The 16,188-nt window shown below is 54.9% G+C and overlaps 1 protein-coding gene across 4 annotated transcripts in view; it reads left to right on the top strand.

The window, feature by feature from the left end:
- The first annotated feature begins 1,048 nt into the window (after positions 1 to 1,048).
- The window catches only part of CTBP2 (C-terminal binding protein 2), a 155,765-nt gene continuing 140,625 nt past the window's right edge, over positions 1,049 to 16,188 (top strand). For 3 of the 4 annotated variants that reach the window (XM_032882114.1, XM_032882112.1, XM_032882116.1), the window contains exons 1-2: positions 1,049 to 1,285; positions 1,605 to 1,809. The gene's annotated coding sequence lies outside the window, so the exon portion shown is untranslated. Of the gene's footprint in view, positions 1,286 to 1,604; positions 1,810 to 2,243; positions 2,263 to 16,188 lie in introns of those variants that run through there. The other variant, XM_032882113.1, reaches the window with a different exon arrangement.

The raw sequence follows: 16,188 nt of genomic DNA on the forward strand, positions 1-16,188 counted from the left end.
ACCGCGAGCGGCGACCTCGGGAAGTGAGAGGAGTTGGAAAGGCTCTGGGGCGCCGGGGGAGGAGCCCTCCCAGTCCTTAGCCGCCGACTCCCTCCGCAAACAGGGCTCCAACGCCGCCGGTCACGGGCACTGAATTCAATCTAGTTGCGGCCGGCGCGCGGCCTGACCCCTAGCTTTCGTGTCCACACTCTAAGCTCGCCGCGTCGGGGCGCCGCGCAAGCCCAGGACCCCCACTCTCGGGCCCCCCAGGCCGCCGCGCGTCTCCGTCCCGCGAGGCCGGGAGCTCCCACCCGAAACAAGGCTTTAAAAATAGCCGCGGCGAGATCCAGGCAACAGGAAGGAACATTTTTTTTTAATGTGTAAAAAATGTTTTGCTTCTTGTAGGGAACACAACCGCTGCAAGTTCCAGCACCCAGGGCCCCTCCCGCGCACCCACAGCCACCGCCGCCTCTCCGGCAAGGCGCGGGCACCGTCTCCCGGATCCGGATTTGGGGAGCGCAAGTGCCCCCTGTGGCCGGCCCGCGCCTGACCCCGCGGGCCTGAGAAGGCAGAAGCAGCCGGCGCGGGGCCCAGGAGGAAGTTGGAGCCGCGGGGCCGGGAAGGGGGCAGGTCGGCGCCGCGGGCCAGGCGGGGGCCCGATGGGGCCAGAGCCACCCCGGGGCGCTGCGCCCAGGCCGGCCTGGGCTCGCGTCCCCCCACGTGGCCGGCCGCCCGGGGCCCCACGTGGAAGGGGCGGAGGAGGAAGGGGAGCGGAGGGAGGGCCGGACTCCCGGCCGCTGTAGCAGGACCCCCGCCCCCGGCGCCGAGGCCCCAGCGCTTTGCTAGGGCCTCCCGGGCGGGGCCGGGCCAGGGAGTGCCCGCCGCGCCCGGCCCCCTCGCCCGCCAGCCGCGCCTGTGTGCACTTTCGCGGAGCCACTAATCCCCCGAGAGAGCCGATTTGTAGTGAGGAGTATCTGTAGGGGGCGAGGCCGGCCCATGTGGGGTTGTGTCATTGGTTTGCAAGGAAAGACCCCGCCTTTACCCCCCCCCCAAAAAAAAAAAAAAAAAAAAGAGCGAGGAGTGAGCGAGCGGCGACCCTCACCTCGCCTCCCGCCTCGCTCCTGCGCAGCCGGCGGGCACCGAGCGTCGCGGCCGGCGCCGCTTCTTTCCCTTTCCCTTTCTCTCCGTTTTCCGCCTTCTTCCCCGGAGGAGAAAACAAATAAAGAAGAGCAAATAGCCGGGAGGCGCAAGGCATCCAGGACGCTCCCTCCCCCCGATCCAAGTTGGAATTAGCATCCTCTTGGGGGTGAGCGCGGCGCGGGGCGAGCGCGGGCCGGGGACCCCCAGCGCAGCCCCTTCCCGGCGAGCGGGCGCGGGGCTGGGACTGGGGTGGGGAGGATCGGGAGCCGGGTGGGCGGAGGAAGGGGGTGGGGTGGGTGGGGAAGTAGGAAGAGGCTCGGCGGCGAGGGGAGGAGGAGGAAGGGAAGGGGAGGGGTAGGGTGGGGAGGGGAGGGGAGAGACCGGGAGGGGAGGGCAGGGGAGGGGAGGGCGGGAGGGGGAGGGGCGGGGAGCTGGAGAGATTAAGTTTTTGTGTGTGTGTCCCTGTGTGCGTGTGTCATTTTAAGGTGGCCCGGGAGCGGCCCTGAGGAGCCGGCGGCGGCCCGAGGAGCGAGGGACCGAGCCGGGAGCCATGCCGCGCTGAGGGGGGGCCGCACAGCCGCCGCCACCGCCACCGCCGCCGGGTGGGGTGGGAGGGGCGGGAGCCGCCGCCGCCGCCACCGCCTCCCGGGTGGGCGCCCTTCGCCGTGGAAGCCGGCGGCCCGGGACGAGGTAAGAGGGGCCCCGGGGGAGGGCTGGGGCCGCTGCCGCCCCCGCCTCACCTGCGGCCGCGGGCTGGGGGCGCCGCGCCCGCGCCTCACTGCGCCACTCGGCGAGGGGGGGGAGGAGGAGGGCGAAGGACACGGAGCCGGCATCCGAGGACATCTTTGGTCTGCGCCCCCGTGTCCCCGCTCGGCGCCCGGGGGTGGGAGCCAGCCTGGAGGTCCCTGCCTGCCGCCCCCCGCCGCCAATCGCGCCCGCTGGCTGCCGTTTGTGCCAGGATTTTTGTTGTTGTGATGAGAGTTGATGAATGCGAAGTAGGCGGTCACCTTCCTTCCCATCAGGATTGGCAAAAAAAAAAAGAAAAAAGAAATCCCGAGCGCGGCGGCGTCCGGAGGGCAGCGGCGGCGGCGGCGTCTCGGCGACGGTTTCCTAGGCGCCCCCGGCTCCTGCTCCCCGAGGCCGGTGGGTGCGCGCGCGGGGGCCGCCCGCGACCCAGGCCGAGCGCGCGGCGCGCCGCGGGGACAATACGGCCGGATCCCCCGGGACTGGGAGTCCGAGCGCGCGGGGCCTTAGGCTTGCGGGGCGGGGGCGGGGGGGAGCGCGGGGGTCCGCTGGGAAACCGGGGCGCGCGCGGCTCAGGGCCCCCAGGGGAGCGGCCCCTGCTGGCCGGGGATCCCGCGCGGCGCCCCGGGAGCGCAAGTGAAAGAAGGGAAAGGAGGCGAAGTGGAACCCTTTTGTTTTGCCGGCCCCGCATTGTTGGCTCCTCCGGGCAGCCGGGCCACATCTGCCGCCGCCGCCACCACTGCCGCGCCGGGCTCGGCCCGCCAAAGTCGCAGCGGGGCGGGGGCCCGGGGCTGGCCGGGCGGCGGGCGCGGGCGGGGGCCGAGCGGGCCGAGCATTTCCTCTGCCCGTCCGCGCTCCCGCGGGCACCACTTCCTCCTCGCCCGCCGCCGCCGCCACCGCGGCGAACCCGGTCTGCCCGCCTCCCCCTCCCGGGCTGCACTTTTCGGGTGGGGCGAACCAAAAAGAAAAAGTTTCGCAGGAGGGGCTGGCGAGGGCGCGCCCGGGGCGGCGGGGACCTGGCGCGGCGCAGCGACAGCCGGGCCGCAGCGGTCGCCTCTTCCTCCTCGTCCTCCGCGGCGCAGGACTGACCCGCGAGGCCGAGGGGAAGCGCCTTTCTTTCTCTCCCTCCCGCTCTGCCCAGCGCTCCGGGGCAAGTTGGGCAGAGGCGCGCGGGAGCCGGGGCGCGCCGGGGCCTTTCTCCGGCAGGAGGCCCCGCAGCGTAGCTGCTTCGCCCGCAGCCCACGCAGCGTCCTGGCGCTGGGAGGCCGCGGGCCCGGGAGCTCGGCGCGGTCACCGCCGGCCGCGGCGAGACACACGCGCACACACACCCTCCCGTAGCTCGCTCTCGGCCGCGGCGGATGGTCACGGACCCTGCGTGTTCGTGTGCGCGCGGGTGTGTGGGGTGCCCCCCTTCCCGACCCCGAGTACTTTTTCCGGAGGCGGCCCCCAACAGCAGTTGGCTCCAGGGGGTCCCCATGTTTAGTATTTTACAGGGGGAAGGAGGAATTTTTCGTAGAAATCCCGCTCGCTCAGCGTCCTTGCGGTGGAGGCTGCTGGCAGTGGCCTATGTCGTCCTGCCGGGCTCACTTGCCCTATCCAGGGTAAACAGATCTTTCTGGGTTTTTTCCCACCTTTTTTTCTTTAAAGATTGGGGATCAGGTTAAGTTCTTAGAGAGTCAGATGTGAGTGGCTTGAAGGGTAGACAAGAGAATTGTATTCTATAAATATGCATTGGGAATTTAAAATGCTAAGTGCCTTATTTGCAATTCTGTTGGGTATTCTAGAGACTGGTATATTTTTATCTGACATGGATAATTTGGAGGGGACGGATATTTTGGTTAGTTTACAAAGTGATTCTGCCTCCCGACTTCGGCGAAATGTATTAAACTCTCCTACTACTCTTTCAAAGAAGAGTTTCTACTAGGTGCTTGGGTTCAAAGACAGTTGTAAAATTAACCTCGTGTTCAGTACCTAAGACTGCTGTTCCGCCTCTAGGGTTCTCACAGTGGAACTAGTTTTCATGTACTTCAGAGAATTTCAGTGTTTGGAAAAATTTTTAAATAAATCCTTTACGTTTTGAAGTAATGGTGCTTTCAAGGATCTTGTTTTTATAATCATTTGATTTCAAAGAGTACTTCTTACAGCAATTATAAAGTGATATTCAAAATGCTAATTAAATACTTTAAGTCAGAGCAGCTTTAATATTGAAACAGTCAATCTTTCTTTTTCTTTCTTAAGTAACAGGACTGTATCCTAGAGTTGAAACACTAAGAATCCTTTTGTCTGCCATCAGATCTCTGAACTGCTGTGACACTCTCCTGTAAAAAAACAAAAAACAAACAAACAAACAAACAAACAAAAAACCCACAAGAAACTGGTGCCCTTTTTATTGCCCCCAAAAGAAAAGTTAATGAGATGGTAGGTTTCAAGCAAAAAAGCAGGCCCTCCTTCTTGCAAAATATGCTTACAGTTGCCATTGAAGTTGTATGTTAACCGTGAATGCACTTGCCTTTAATGAAGCCGGTTTAATCGTTCACACTTGATCAAGTATAACAGGACCAAACAAAGGAAATAAGCCAGCATATTTCTGTAGAGCGTTGAGGGGTTTAGTGTAAGTGTTGATGTCGGGTCACCCCCTCCCCCCACTCTGCCCCCAGTGAGAGGGAGTGAGGGTTGAAGGCAAAGGGAATTTATGGCACTGATTGGTTTTTCTGTGCCCCAGGGGTAGGGGACCCCAGTTTGTCCCTGTAGAAAGCAGTTATTAGAGGGAATTTTTAAAAAAATCTTGGCTTTAGAGCTTGTTTTGAACCTGACAATAGGATTTTTTGGTTTAATCGTTTTTCCTGTTTGGGAAGGTAAGGCTGAGGGGGGGTGGTATGTTGTCTCCCCCGTTTCTGATTGTACCTTAATAAGGCTGAGTGGATGGAGGGTGGTGTTGCTCTGCAGTTTGAGTTCCAAGCCCTGTGTTATTTACGACTTAACTTGGGATCTTTTGAAACTGGCCCTTGAAAGGGTGTTTTCCTGGGGGAGGGGCAGCGTGAATTACCTTTTCTTAACTGTGATTTTTCCAAAAAACTTCTTTGTCCCTAAAATGTGTTTCTTTGCTAGGCACAAGTTGCAACTTATTCTGGGACTTAGTCATCAACTCAAAGAAGAAATATTTGCAAAGTGTGTCTTCTTAAGGTTAAGAAAGTAAAAAAAGTTTCGCTACTTAAAAACAAACACTACTAGCATTGTAAAAATACACCAGTGACATACTTTGTGAGATATTTTGGCCTTTTAAGACCCAGGGCACACCTGTTCCTGTCCCTGCAGGGTCGAGTTTGCTTTCCTTGGCATTGTTAATAAGGTCGTGTACACAGGATGAAACAGGAAAACTTGCTATCTGTATAATCATTAACTAGCCAATCAGTTATCCTTTCAGGGAATAATCGATAACTTTACTCTTGACTTTTAACACCCCCCCTCCCCCACCAAAGAAATTATCTCTGTAAGTCTGGCAAGTGTTTTAAAGAGAGTCGATGAAACACAGCCCCAACAACAAACAAACAAAACTACAGATGATCCGACAGCTTTTTCAGTGTTCAGCGTAGCTAGCTAGCCACAGGGTCAGTAAATGATGGGTGCATAAAATCAGAACTGAACAAGCAGTGCCCAGGGTTTGAAAAGGATATTGTTGGCAACTGTTTGAAATACTAAAGCAAAGGGAGCTCAGGATGGCTCACACCACTTGAAATCCTTGAGATTCGAGGATTAAAAACAACAAGGGCCTGCATCCCGGGCACACCCCTTCTTTGAGATCCAGCACCACAGTGCCATTTACCAAAAGACCTTTTCCTTCATGAATCACTTTTGAATGCAAAGTTACACTCTCCGCATTTAACCGCTTTCCCTAAATGGAACAAATTTAAAGTGGAATGGCCATCCCGTTGTCATTTTCTTTTCTTTCTTTCTTTCTTTTTTTTTTTAACCACTGTCATTTCAATAGAGAAGGGCTGTCATCATGTCGTCTGTGAGTGCAGCCTGGGTCCCTCTGTGAATAATCTATCAGTGACAAGCAGCAGGTTAAGTAAGTGTCCTGTGTCCCCCTGATACAGGCCACAGACTTAGATTCATAAAGTGCGTGATCAGGGGAGGGAATTTTATCTGTTGGGCAGGGCACAACTCAGGTAATCTTTCCAGTGGCTGACTGGTAATTCCATCACAGAGGCTGGAACACAGTGTTGCAGTAATTATAAAATGGGAGTGCATTTTGCCTGACGCTTTGAAGAGAAGTACTTGTGCTTAGCAGAAGCGTCTCGGTATAGTGAAATATCGGGGTGCCTTTTCCTCCACGATCTTCTGTGAATCGCTAGCTTAGGAGTGCTCGTGTGGACTACTGAAAAACTTCTAGGAGGCACATGAAAATGCTGGAATGGGTACACTCTGAAGCCACACTGCATGGATAGATACCGTTTTCTCCCTTACAGCTGGCGAGCACGTCCTAATCCACACTGCGGCCGTTAAGGTTACAGCACTGGGAAAGGAGGAAGAACTCAAGGCTTCTCCCCACGGATGAGCTCGAGAAGTTCATTTTTTCTTCAAGTCTGTGTTTGACAGAATATGTATCAAAGACCTATGGAAAGGGTTTTTTTGTTTATTTTATTTTATTTTATTTTAAGCCCCATCTCTGGATTTGGAAAATTATACTTACTCATTGCTAAAAACTTCAGAACCATTTTCAAGGTGTTCCGTGTTTCTTTTGATCATGATTTAATGGATGGCATCCAGAAGCCATCAGTGTGACTTGCGTGATACTCACAAATTACTGTTGGGGCAGATTCTACAGTGTGTGTTTAGTTCTCATCATCGATGTTTTGAAGCCTAGATTTATGGCTGCACTTGGGCATTCAGGACTTCTCCGGTGAAAAGAAGGACTTTGCACATTGTGCAAAAAAAAAAAGCGGGGGGTGGGGGATTCACAAATGAATACAGAATGTACAATAGGGAGAGAGCCAGGCCATTGTTTGTGTGGAATGTTGACAATGGGAGCCAAGGGGCAGTTTGGCCTTCATTCTTCCAACTGCTCGAGAACACGGAAACTTCGGGAGCTGCGGAGGGGATGGGAACCAGAGGTATACCGGCATACTCATCTGCCTTTTGCCTGGCACGGCAATGTGGGCCACTGGTCTCCTTTCCAGAGTTTTCTTAGAAGGTGGTCTCTTTTGGACTGCTGGGGACCGTTGTGTGCTCTTCTTGGTAATCTGCTTTTTGGAGTAAAGATTCTAAAGGCAGAGAGAAGGTTTCTTCAAAGAAAAGTGTAAAAAGCAGACGACTCCTGCCTCCCCGCCCCTCAAAACACAATTTTAAAGAAATCCTATTCAACCTTTACCAGAAATTGAGGCATTTTAAGTCACAGGAAACTATCACATTTATTTTTATTATTCCTCATGTTGAAGTAGTTTTTAATCTGTAGTGTTGGGGAAAGTAGAGCTAAAGTGAGTATCTGTTGGGTTTTCGTGTTTGGTTGGACAGCTGCTGTCATTCCTGAAAACACTCCTGTATGCCTTTTTTCTCCCATGCACGGAGCCCTCCTGCTTCCACGTGGGAGCTGGGGTTCCAGAGCTCTGTTCCAGCGCCGCAGTTCAAGTGGCAGTTATTACTGTGGCCTTTCTCTTTTGTCCCTCTGCCCTAAGTGGAATCAGCATAGACATCGACTACCGTTGGGGGCTGATGCCTGTTCTGATTTTATCCAGGTGCACTTGGTTGAGAACTTGAGGGCCAGGTGACCTTTCCCATCTCTATCAAGACCATCCCTCCTTGAGTCAGTGTTTTAAGGATGATCTGCTTTAACTGTTTCCATAACTAAATTTAACAGATAGTGGCCAAAAGTTGGCTTACTGTTCACAGAAATGCAGATAAAATGAATGGGTTCTTATTTGTGGGGCAAGTGATGCTTTTGATTTTATGGGGAATTGTGATTCTATCGTAGATAATGACAGAGACTTCATTTTCCCCGGTGGTATTTAGAAGGATGTTAATCCCCAAGAGCTATTGTTGTCTGAACTTGGTGGGCTGGTCTTTGGTGGTTGTTTTCTGGGAGTCCAAAAAAAGTCGGGGTGGGGGAGGGTTGTTGTGGTTGTGAAGGTGGGGGAGGGCAGTGCTTTTCATTCATTTGGCTCTTAAAGTCTTTCCCACTTGTAAAATGCAAAAAAAAAAAAATGCACCTTCCTTTGTGTTGTTGCTTTAACCGCCTTCAGAAGCAACCTATTGATCAGCAGAAATGTGCTTTTTGCATTAAAATAAGCCCTTAATTACAACTTGAAAGACACTGTTCCTGGCTTGAAGATTGATTGGGAATAGTGGCCATATTTCTGTCTCTCATTCTAGCCTACGTAGTGGCAGGCACTGGAAGGGCCTTTTTTAAAAGACGTGTAACTTAGGTGGCCAGTGGGTCTTTCTGCAGCGTTGGGACTAGCCAAGGGGTTGTAAACTCACTGCTGTGCTCCAGCCAGGCCTGAAATCTGGCCTCCAGCAATCTGTCCAAGTCCAGGACAGACAAAAACTTCATTATGGAGTCAAGGAGTCCCAGGAAGTTTTTTTGGAAGGAACAGTAGACCAAGACCACAGAGGTCAACTCTTCTGGCCTAATGGCATCCCCCCCCGCCCCCTCCAGTATGGCAACTTAAAAAGCCTACCTAATGTTGAGGCCTCGCAGAGAGCCAGTAGCAAGGTGGAAAGGGCCCAATCAATGGGAAAGTGCTAGTAGTGTACCTGCCCCAGGTGTGTGGGCGGGGGACAGAGGAACTGCAGGTGAAATTCTTTGGCTGTAGGGGGTGTGAGGCAGGGAAAAAGTTTGTGCACCTTTCCCGTTGAATGAGCTCTGTCTGGGACTTCATTATTTCGCTGATGGATGTCTCTAGCGCAGTAGGCCTGGAAGCACAAAGTCACAGTGTATCTTCTGCGTGTTCAGGCCCAGTGGGCCTGGGGAAGGGGTGGGGGCGGTGTCCGCAGGCTCTTCTGGGTGGTGCAGAGCCTGCGGTGGGTTGCAGCTCCCAGGTTGAGCCAGCTGTGAGCCAGCCTAGAGAGCTAGGCTAGAGAGAGCCCTCTAGAGTGCTTGACACCCTGTCCTGGAATGGTTGAGGGGACTGGGAATGTTCCCCCTGGAGGGGAACAGTCTCACTTGGTCACATGGACTTGCTTTGCTGGGAGGGACGGAGCTGTGGTGACACCAGGGAAACTTTGCTGGACAAGCTGCCAGGCCAGATGGTTGCAGGGGCTCCTAGCACGGGCTGAGCTTGGCTGACTGCTGTGTGAGGTGTGGACAGGTCAGACAAAGCTTTCCAAACAGCAGAGACCACCAGGGTAGCCCTCACTTGGGGACACTTGCCTAATGAACTGTGTGGGGTTGGGGAGAAACGCTACATCTTCTTCCCAGTGGGGGTGACATATTTTAAAAGTTTTTTTCTGTCCCTTGCCCAGAGTTGGAACTATGGTCCGCGGCGCTGGCCGATTGCTCCGTCTGCCCTTCAGGGACTGGATGGAGCAGGAGGCCCAGCGTGGATACCAAGTGGGAATGGTATTTCTACCGGAGCGCTCAAGAGATGTACCTTATCCTTTTTCTCAGCGATTTCTGGTTATGAACTAGAAGTCACTCCAGGAGGGCAATGAATAAAGAGTATATTTTCCTGTACAGATATCAGTATGCACATATAAGTGCCTACAAGTAAAATCTTAGAATGTTTTTGATCTTAAAACCATTTCGCAGTCATTAATCTTCACGAAGCTCCTGCGGGCTAGGTAAACCGCAATTGCTATTTTGCCCGACGCAGAAAGAGGGAAATCACCTCCCCCAACTCCTGGAGAGGCTGGTGTCCGCCTCTGGTTTCCGTAGCGCGCTGGGGGTGCGGGGGCCCCGGGAAGCCCCCACGTTCCGCCCTGAGGGACCACGGGGCGACTTCCGGTCTCCTGCTTGACCTTCTGATGCTGGGAGGGCGAAGTTGGGCCTGGGAGAAGCCTGGCCGCCGCACCTGGCCGGGCTCTACCTGGAGGGGGCGGGGTCTGGCCGCGCTTCACCGCGCGCCGGGGCTGCTGGGGTGCGCCGCCTTGCTGGGGGGACGGGCGTCTGCGGCTCCCGGGGTGCGGGGACCCTCTGACCTCTGGGGCCCGCGGACCTGCCGACTCCCGCCCTCCCCTCCGGGCCGGGGAACCTGGGGCTCCGCCCCCGCCCCCCCCGGACCCGCGTACCTGGTGGCCCCGCCCCTCCCCCCTCCAGGGCTCGCGTACCTGTGCCCCCCCCTGACACCGCCGGAAGCGCCCCTCCCCTGGCGGTGTCCCTTTCACTTGTAAATAGCAGCCGTTTCTCGCCGGGGGGAAGTCATCTAGAGGTGATAGAAATGGCCCCTGCCCCCCGCCCCGTGCCCACTTCCTCCTTCCTGCCACAGGCATTTCTGCGGGGGGTCGGACTCCGGGCGGCGGGGGGTCCGGCCGGACGCCGCCCACACCCGCAGAGACCTTCGCGGCCCTCCCGGTCCCGAGGCGGGACAGGGTAGGAACCACCAGACGACTCAGGACTCGAGGCGGGTCCCGAACCCGCCCCCGAGGCCCGGAGCTGAACCAGGTCTGGACATGCCTGAGTCACCCCACCCCGCAGCGGCCGTAGGCTCCAGGGACCCCACCTTGGGGGTCGCCTTGTTCTTGTCTGGACCCCTCCATCCCCAACCGACAGGGAGGTAGGCTGATTCGGCGGGCAGAAACGCACAACTTGGCCGGCTTGGCATCCCGTCCCCTGGGCGGTGTCCCTGCCGTCGCCCCTCCTGCCACCTTCCAGCTGGGGTGTTTCACTGGTGCTAACGATGGCGCCGCGGGGGCTACCCAGGCCTTACTCCGCTGGTCACGCTGCGGGTCCTGATGGGCCCGTGACTAAAGCCAGGATGGTCTTGGGCTTCTCCACTTTGTACCGCTCTTCTCCCGGCTGAAAGAATTTGTGTGTGTGTAATTCTTCCTATCCTGGTGGACTTCATTTGAAACTCGATTCCACCCAGGCCTTTTAAGTACTACTGTTAGTTTTGTGAAGGTAACATCTAACTACTGTTTATTGAGCATTTACTTAGTATCTTTGTCACATGAACGCTTGGTGTATGTTGTATTTGATCTTCACAGTAAGGAGGGGTGATGTCAGGCTCAGGAGGCACTGGGGTGACTTACCTGTCACCCCCTGCCCCAACGGGCAGAGCTGGGATTCAAACCAGGCTGTTGGCAGTGGGGTTCCAGCAAGATTCCTTGGCAGAGGAGGAACTCCTGCGTTGGGAGCCTGTCCCGTGACCCTGAGAGCAGAATGGAAGTGAGAATTCCAGGCTTACCCCAAATCTGGCATGTTCTCCCCAGGATTCAGATGGGCTTCTCAGAAACAAGTCGTCTTTCTCGGGCCCGGGTTGGTTTCCAGATCACATGGGGCCCTGAGAAGTCGGCTTGTTTTAATTTCCGACTTCGATTAGTGATCTTTTGTTAGCATCTCACAATCTAATGCCAGGGAGGAATTTCTAGATAGTTTCCTGGACAAGGCCTGTTTTAAATTCCCTACAGTTTTTGAGTTAATAAACAGCATGGCTTCTGAGAGAAACCTCGGGCAGGCTTAGCAGTCAGGGGCCCTCTTGGATGCATGGGGATAATTCTGCCCCTCTGGACCCCAGACTCACTGTCCAGGCAGAGCACAGACATCCCGAAGGAGCTCAGTAGCCTGGCCCAGTACTGTTGTTCCATCTACGTTCCTTCATTTACCCTCGGATCCTCTCCCAGGTAGAAGTGATGCTGTTTCACCAGTGAAGAAACCAAGGGTCAGAAAGGTTAGTAACCAAGGGAGCCAGAAGTTTAGCTGAAGTCCATCTTGAGCTGGTTTCTCTGTAATTGATTGAGACTTTGGGCTTTTAATTGCAACTTGGGTACAATTGGGGATGGCCAAATTAGACCCCTTCAGTGCTCCTGATCTCATTTCTTCCTTGCTTTCCACCTGGGTGTCTGATGCAACTACCCCAGCCCTCCCAACACACACACACACACACACACAATATGTGGATAGCTTTTACAGTGCTTAGGGTTTTTGGTGGTAAAATTGTATTTGGTGGTCAGAGTACCATTTTGTCAGACTCAGATTTACAAGTTTGTGGTCTAGGTTAGTGATCTCAGAGTTTTTCAAAGCTAGCCCCCCTGCGTGCTGGTGTGTGCCCCTTTCTTGGGGAGAGGCTGGAGGTGCTGGGTGGGGGTGCTCCCTTCCCTCCCTCTGGCTGCCGCTCACTTTCCAACAGGATTCATGCTGCACTTCTTCCAACAGGAGTTGCTTCCTGTGTTCTACATGGGGGGATCTGGGAGAGGAGACAGGGAAGATGGGGAGGATTTCATCTAATTGGAAGAGTCTGTTTGCACCATTCCTGTAAAAACCGGCCAGAAACTTGATTCCACTGGGTAAACCTCCTTTGGGTGGCTGCCCTGCGTTTGTGTTGGCCTTAGAAAGGAATTCGAAATCATACTCGTGAACAAAAGCAGCAGCTTTCTTTTCAAATAGTGTATCAGAGAACTGAAAGGGAATGGCACGAAGTTGGGTGTGTCCTGAAATCTGGAGAGGAGCCTGCTTGGGTGATGAACTCACCTGAATGGCAGTCGGAGAAGGTGACGTGAGAGCTCTCCCTGACCTTGGCTTCCTTTAGGGTAAGGTCCCCACAAGGCGGAGATTTTCCTGAAAAACAGGCTTTCCTTCACTGACAAGATTACCTTCCCGCCCTGCCAGGCTGCTCTCCCTTTTGCGAACACGTGTGTGCTTGGGAAGTGCCCGCAGTCCTTGCTGGTGGGGCAGGGGGGCTCCGCAGACGCCCCATCTCACTCAGTCTTGGGTTTTTCCTGCTCTGGAGGGCTGAGGGGAAAGGCCCGGAAGGGGGGTGTCTTTTGACCAGCTGGTCCCATCAGCCCCGGTGTGCTGGCTCGGCTCTAGCTTAGGTAATGATTGTATTCTTTCTGTTTTAAGTCCCCTGTGCAGGTTTCAAACAGGTCTCCATGCTGCTTCCGTCCCCACAGGAGAGGGACTCGGGGGCACAGGAGAAAGGGGGAAGCTGCTTTGGGCCACGCCGCCTGGAGAGGGAACAGGGCTCGGTCTTAAGGCGTCTCCACCTAGATGACACCCCGATGTCCCTGGCTGGCCCCACCATGCAGGCTCTCCATGGGAGCCGGGGGTCGTGGGTGCCCTCAGAACCGGCCTTCGGATCTGTGATGTAGAAGGTGTGTGTCCCTGTCCTGTTCCATGTTTTGGGGTTCCCTGGCTCTGTAGAAAGGTCCCTCCGGCAGGACACGGGCCATCTGATTAGTGTCCCACATGTCGGTGTTGTTGCCGCACTGAGTACACCGGGTTTCCCAAGCCCTGATTTTTCTCCGCCTCGGACCCTGTGCAGGTTGTTTCTTCTCCTGCTCTTCCAAGGTGTGGGTTGCTTTTCAGTCAGGGCGGAGGATTTTTCTTTCTTTTTTTTTTTTTAAAACACACATCCTTTCTTCTCATTTTTCAACTAAGCCTGGGATTAAGACTGTGGCTTCAACTGACAAAAGCCAGGAGATTTCAGAATTAAAGTTGGAATTCTATCTGTAATGATGTCTTCCTGAGTATTTAAGGAGGACTTTGAACCGTGGGTAATTTTTTTTCCTTCCTGAACTGGCCAGATGTGCTCCTGAGTTGTAGGCAAAGGAAGCAGCTCCACGTGATTGGAGTTTTCTTTGTGATGATCGTGACCTTGCCTTAGTGGAGTCCCCTGTGTCCCAGGGGCGCAAAAGGGAAGAGGCTTGTGACGGGCCGCTGGTCGGTTTGTGTTCTTGCTGTGTGTGTCACGTGGGCCCGAGAGCTTCGAAGCTGCGCCCCTCCCCAGCTCAGCAAAACCACTTGAAACGCACTTTGCAAGTATAACTCTAGTTCTTTAAAAAGATGTTTCTCCACCAGAGAGATTAAAAAGTTGGGTTTTGTTTTGTTGTGATTCCTTTCATCATCTGGGGTAGCTGTGGCAGGCCGAGGGCACCCAGAGGGTGCCAAGGCAGAGGGACGGGCGGGCAGCCGGTCTGGGTTCTCTTGGTGGTGGGGGAGGGGGCGGGGCGGGGTCTTGCAAGACCACTTTTTGGCCTTGCCTGGAGCTGGGAGTTTCACAAGCCGGTGATCACTTGGCAGGGCAGGCTCCAGGGTCGGATCCAGAAGCTTTGCCCTGGGCCATCCCAGCAGCCCACCTGGGAAACCGGGGTGATCTGTGTTCTCTGCCTGTGCACTTGGGTGAGGGAGAGGAGAGGTCCCACAGAAAGGTTGTGAATGTCACCCTTCCCAGACTGATGCTGGGCCCAAGGAGAGTCGCCCCTGTCCTCAAGACCCTAGGAAAGGCAACAAGATAAATATGGACTGACCAGCTGGGGAAGAGGCATCAGATGGGACAGACGGTTTGAGAACGTGTATGTGGCAGAGGAGGCAGGGAAGCTGCTTGACTGCATTTGGGATTCACGGAAGCCTTGGAGAGGACTTAATCTGAATCTAAAATGAGGGTCAGAATTTTAAACTGCTTGGAACAGGCCTGACACATCATAGGTATTTGTTACATTTTTAAAAATGCAAAATACAGACAAATAGATCAGCCTTTTCTGCCCCGAGGTGCCATGTGCCCATTGGAACAGGTGTCCTTGTGTGTCCCTCACACCGCCACAGTGGAGATCAGAGAATCCTGACCTTGGCAATGGAAACGGGTTCCCCTTGAGTGTTGGGGACAGGAGAGAAGGCTCCCTGGGCTTTGAGATGGGGCTTGCTACGCACATAGGGTGGGCCAGGTCCTGGGGAAACGGTCCCACAGTGGATGGGAGGTTTAATCCTTTGCGCACAAAGGATGGGTGAGTTTTATGGAGCCTGGTGGAGTGCCAGGGGAAATGGTGTGTAGTGAGTAGCGTTTGAGGGTGGGAGATCCAGATCCTGGTGCTGTTTAAAAAAAAAAAACAAAAACAAGACAAAACGGGGATATAGGGGTGGTGGCTGGTTAGGCTAGGGAGCAGCCCATCTTCTCGATTTCTGGGGCCAGAGTGATAACCCGAAATTCATATAGTTTTTAGACTGGAATGTTACTCTGTATTAGGTCACTCTGAGACCTCATTTACTGAGAAATGCCCAGTAAGCTATTTACTTTCTCTTTAAGACCTATTTTCTCTTACTTTGGAGAGAAGGAAAGAAAGGAGTGTTGGGTGCTGCCTACCTCTGCCTCAGGATGGGCCACGTCGGGGCTCCAGCTGCCGCTTCCCTGGACAGGTGGGGTCCCCTGGAGAGCCAGCCCCATGCTCCCCACCCCTTCTCTACAGAGTTGATCAAACACAGTGCAGGGACCCTGACTGGCCACATCCCTAGGGGAATTTATGCCAAAGGCACTAGGGCAGCCCCCTTCCCTGCCAGTTTTTGCCTTCACATGTTCCCGTCCCATCTCCAGGCCCCAAGCAGGTAGTTGGAGGGCTGGGGCCTGTCCCGGAGAATGGCTTGTTGGGGTTGCCTTCCTGGCACATGGTGGCCCCTTGGCCAGCAGCAGCTCTGGTGATTGGCCCGGGCCCCCCTGGGTGGCCAGTTTGCTGCATGTGTTCCCGCTCCTGGCCCTGGAGATAGGATGGTACTTGCTCATCTCCTCCCAGGACAGTCATCCACTCAGGGGGACTGACGGGGTGCCCACTGGGGCCAGGCACTGTGTGGGTGCACACATGACCACCCTGGACAGAGCTCCTGCCCTGCATTTCCTGTTGGGCTACAGGTTCGAGTAGTAGGGTCCTGTGAGCATGAAATGGTAAGGCAGGGGTGCGGGGGGGCGGGGGTGGGGAGCTGTGTTCTGGAAGATGTCCTACTGGGGTCCGCGGAAGGGACAGTTTGTTGCCTTCAGGGTGGGCTGCTCATTTCATGGACCAGCAACTTCTTTGGGCTCAATTCATGCCTTTAAAAAAAATCTCCCTTGGAAAGCAAGATGATCCTTGAAAATGCCCCTGGGAGGCAGCTGGCACTGGAATGCGAGGGCATCTCAGGGGTCAGGGGCCAAAATGTCATCTTCCCACTTGAAAATCCCAGGGAGAGGTGCACAGTGACTAAAGGCTGATACATGTGGGAAGGGCTCAGGTGTTAGCTGGTTGTCTTATCTCATCATCATCATTCTTGGTGATGGGGGTGGTGGTCTAAGAAGAGTGGGAACCATGGGTAGTACCTGGGGCTATGGTGGCTGGTCAGATACCAGGGACTAAGTCCCCTTCCATCTCTGCCTTTTTCAAGCTACCTGCTACATGGCTTGCTACATCCCTCTAAAATACCACCTTGGA

Source organism: Lontra canadensis, unplaced genomic scaffold (genome assembly GCF_010015895.1).
Source record: "Lontra canadensis isolate GAN:19392208 unplaced genomic scaffold, GSC_riverotter_1.0 scaffold79, whole genome shotgun sequence".
Classification (NCBI taxonomy): domain Eukaryota; kingdom Metazoa; phylum Chordata; class Mammalia; order Carnivora; family Mustelidae; genus Lontra; species Lontra canadensis.